The sequence below is a fragment of the Penaeus vannamei genome, chromosome 35 (assembly GCF_042767895.1).
Source record: "Penaeus vannamei isolate JL-2024 chromosome 35, ASM4276789v1, whole genome shotgun sequence".
Taxonomy (NCBI): Eukaryota; Metazoa; Arthropoda; class Malacostraca; order Decapoda; family Penaeidae; genus Penaeus; species Penaeus vannamei.
In genome coordinates this window covers 20502690-20507689 of record NC_091583.1, presented here as the reverse complement: position 1 = coordinate 20507689, position 5000 = coordinate 20502690, and positions in this window count along the sequence as shown.

Here is a 5000-nt window from a genome sequence, read left to right as displayed (position 1 = left end):
TTCCCTCGTTTTCTGTTAGCCGCCCACGGTCTCTCGAGTGTTATTGCAGGAATGCGGGCGTGTGAGAGTGCGGTATCGTGCGCAGCGGGTGTTCTTTTATGTGTAAAAAAGAATAAGATAGAATAAAAAGAAAAGGAAAAGAAAAAAGAAATTAGAAAATAGAAAAATCGGCGTACATGTCATTCCGATAGTGTTTATCGTTTGGTGTTCTTTCCGTTTCCAAATTTATTTTAGCTTTTTTCCAAATACAGTTTTTTTTTTCTCTCCTGTGAAAAATATTGTTTATATTACCTGTGTTTTTTCATCACATTTAGCTATTATTAGATATCTTAACTGTATACTTTTTACATGTTATTTCAAGTAATATATTTCTTATAAATAGATTCATGCATTTTGCTTTTACTTTCTCGTGTGATTAGATTCTATAATCTTGATCAAACTGATTCGTTGTTATAATTCTCTACTTAAAGTTTATAGATAGATAGATTAGATAGAAAGATAGATAGATAGGTAGGTAGGTCGATAGCTAGATAGATAGATAGATAGATAGAATGATAGATAGGGAGGTAGATACGTAGATAGATAGATAGATAGATAGATATAGATATATATCGCCATAATATTATTTTTGCATGACTGCCTCTATGTTACATACTTCTCATCAGCGTAAACCTTTTTATTACATAACTATTATCAGCGTATATTCATGAGATAAATGTGATTAGACTAATTACGACCTTATTCATAATCATATAGTTAAACATTTATCATTGTGTTAATGACATTATCATTAACTCGCTTATGATTAGCATTGTCATAATCATAAAGTTAATCAACCTAAGCGAAATTATTTTATGGGGACAGAAAATTAAATGACTTATTTAGTGTCAATTTTCTAGCTTTTGGGGGTAATTTTCGTTGGTACTGTATGTGCAATTGCCTTGCCTTTATTATGACTATTAAATATGCCAGTGTGTGTGTTTTTTTGTGTATGTATGTAAGCGTGTGTGTTTTTGTGTGTGTATCTAAGCGTGTGTGTGTGTAAGTGTGTTTTGTGTTTGCATATGTGTGTGTGTGTAAGTGTTTTGTGTTTGCGTGTGTGTGTGTGTGTGTGTGTGTGTGTAAGCGTGTGTGTATGCATGTGTATGTGTGTGTAAGCGTGTGTGTATGCATGTGTAAGTGTGTTTTATGTTTGCATGTGTGTGTGTGTGTGTGTGTCTGTATGTTTATATGTCTATATACGTTTACGTGCGTGCGTGCGTACCCACCTGTGTTTTTGGTAGGCGCCTGTGGTTTGGTTTGTGTATTCAATAAGACGTACGATAGAAAGGTAATGAAGGCTAATGACCCCGCTTAATGACCCGTGCATGACATCGCTCCTATCCCCCCCCCCCCATCATACCCCCACCCATCAGACTATTTTAAGAGTGTGAAAAGTTTCATGGTGTGACTAAGCATACTCTTTTTCTCGCGTGTTAGTCGGGTTGGTATTAAGGATGGCTTCCAGTTTATTAATTTTCGTTCTGTGTGTTTAATGTGTGCGTTTTAACAGTTTGCCGTTTAATGTGTATTTTAAAAGTTTGCCGTGTAAGGTGTACTTTTTACAGTTTGCGCTCTCTCTCTCTCTCTCTCTCTCTCTCTCTCTCTCTCTCTCTCTCTCTCTCTCTCTCTCTCTCTCTCTCTCTCTCTCTCTCTCTTGGTCTGTATGATGAAAAAAATCCGTAGTTTATAAAACTGCTGGAGATAAATACACTAATATAACACTTTGTATGTGTGTATGTGCATGTGTGTGTGTGTGCGTGCGTTTGTGTGTCTGCTCCTGTGTGTGTGTGTATATATGTGTCTGTGTATGTGTGTGTGTGTGTGTGTGTGTGTGTGTGTGTGTGTGTGTGTGTGTGTGTGTGTGTGTGTGTGTGTGTGTGTGTGTGTGCATGTGTGCGTGTGCATGCGTGTGTGCGTGTGTGCATGTATGTTTGTGTGTCTGCCTCTGCGTGTACATATGTGTGTATGTATGTATGTGTGTGTAGTGCAATAAAAAGCAACTTAAGGGGACTATCTGGAATCTATTGAATCAACATTGGAAAAGTACAGTAAAATAAACTGGATAGGCAAGGTCGTTCGGAAGCGGAGGGTCAGCTGGTAGCCAGGGAGAAAAAGCCGGGGCGAGAGGCACTCGAATGAGGCACTGATAAGCTTCTTGTACTTTAAAACATGTATATTATACTGTATGTGTGTGTGTGTTTGGGTATGATTGTGTACTTGTGTGTGTGAGTGTGTGTGAGTGTGTGTGTGTGTGTGTGTGTTGCCGTATGAGTGTGTACTTGTCTCCGTGTGTTTGAAAAATAACATATCAATTTTTATACGTACTCCCCCACAATCTATAGAAACCTATAAATAAAACAAACAATGATGAAAAAAAATTAAAATAAAATATCCTCCGTCAACAAACACGTTGACCCTCTCCTCCCTCCCTTATCGCCGATAACGGTGATATCAAAAGACCCACATATAAACCGTGACCTTGCACGCCACACGATCAAGGTCAAAGGTGAAGGAGAGAAAAGCTGTCTCTTTGACCTCGAGTTGATTGGGCGTTCAACTCTGGATGTGAAATTTCTCCTCTGCTAACGGGTGGGGGGGTTGACCTGAGTTGACCTTGACTGTTGCATGAGACGGTGCAATAAAAGTAAATGGAAATGGAAGAGGAAGAGGAGGAAAAGGGCCACGAAATGGGTTAAAAAAAAGACGAGAACCTTCGGGCGTTTTCGTTTCCAAATGTCTGGGCGAAAGGAGTGGAAAGATGAATTGATAATAGATATGTATATCCATCTATATAGGTAGATAGAGATAGATAGATGGATGGATACATCGATAGATAGATAATAGAAAAATAAATAGATAGATAGGTAGAGATAGATAGATAAAGATAGATAGAGATAGATATAGATTGATAGATAGAGAGCGAAAGAGAGAAAGATAGAAAGGTAGATAGGTAGATAGACAGATAAAGATAGAGATAGATAGAGAGAGAGAGAGAGATAGGTAGACAGATAAAGGTATATAGAGACAGAGATAGAAAAGATGGGTATATACATATAAATATAAATAGATAGACAAATAGAGCTTCGGGCATATACGTATTATGTGTATACATTTGTGTGTGTGTGGATGGGTGGGGGTGGGGGTGGGGGTGGGGGTGTAAGGTTATCCAAAATGGCACATCAAGAAAAATAATTTATCTTCCAGTAAAACAGTTCAGGTAATCACCTCATTCGGAGATTGTTCACAGTTTCCAACATAGCCCGTCGTTTAAGTAGAGAAAATACATAAAGTCTTTTGAAATCTACTTGGCCAAATAATTGTTCCAACACGAAGAACCAAGTCGATAAGCCTTAGGTTCACGCAAGAAAGGAAAATTTATTTATCTTACCTTTTACTTGAAGAAGAAATGTTAAGTTTGGGGTAAAGATTCTATGTGCTGACAGTGGGTATGTATACCAAATAGGGACATGCAGTTACTACACATTGATTTTTGCGTTATATGAAAAGTTGATTACATGGTAAGTATGATTTTATTTTCTCCCTCTTCTTCTTCTCCTTATTCTTCCTTCTTCTTTTCCTTCCCTTCTTCTCATTCACCATCTGCTCCCATTTCTCCTTCTCCTTCTCTTCTTCCTTTTCCATCTCCTCCCTTCTCCTTCTCATACTTCTCATACTTCTTCTTCTCCTTCTTCGCCATCATCTTTCTTTCTCTCTGTCTATCTTGCATTTTTCTGTCTCTCCTGTCTCTCCATCTTCACTCAACATGTCTGATAACCTACGTTAGACAAGGATTTTTAACCTAAACGGGATCGAATTATGTGACTTATATGAGTCTACCATGAACTGAACTTATTTTTTTACTAAATCATTTTAACAAGAGGTCAAAAGAGTTCACACAACACAAGAACAATGGTATGAAAGTCCCAGGAAAAAAATGTACTTGCATTCACTGAAATTTAAGGTGAAATCGCTCGCAAATTATTACTGATTTCAAAATGCATTGTACTCTGTGCATGAATATGTGACTGCAAGAAAAATATATGTTCTTGAAGAGTGAAACATGATAGGACAATCGAAATTATACTTAAGGATTAATGTATTTTTTGTATATGCATATTTATAAGTTCAATAATCTTTAGAATAATACTGGATCACATATTTGAAGCGTAGATATCAAACACAAACACTATAAAAAAAATAATAAATAAATAAAATAAAATAAAGTAATGCAATATATGATTTAATCTCACCATTAATAAATATCCTAACCTGTTTGCGCCTCATTACCCAACTACCATTCTGACTTTATGATACGTAAGTCACATAAAAAAAACATTAAACAATAGAGTTCACACCAAAGAAATGACAGCAATCCGACAACTCCAACTCCGACATAAGAGTCCCACTCGCGTCCCAACCGTGTCATTTCCCTCGGTACAGGAAATGTAACTGTATCCGGGTATTTTCCTCGGTAACGATCTCGCGCCCGGGACGGTCCGTATCCCCTCAGAGAGACTCACTTGTTATCTGCATCAAATCGTGTGACTAGAGAAAAAAATAGGAAGAAAATAGGGTAGCAGGGAAGGAATAGAAAATAAAATGAATTGTGATGATAAAAAGGCGGAGGGGATACGAATTCGAAGGGAGGAAACGAGCGTATTTTCCTTTTTTTATAATCTTTTGCGTGAGTGAGTTTGTTCAAGCTGATATATATATATTTTCTTTGCGACTATTTGTCCGTTGTATGAAATAGGGACTGAGATCATAAAGATAAAAAAGTGGAATTTGATATCTGTACCAGTATCGTAAATCAGATTCGGTTTATCGTACACCTAAACTGGTATCTAAATATACTTGTTGCATGTTAGATTAGGCTCTGAACCCCCGTCAGCCATTTTTTCCCCGGCACGATAAGAAAAAAATGATGACGAAACCGAAACAATCAAGAAACAAACAAA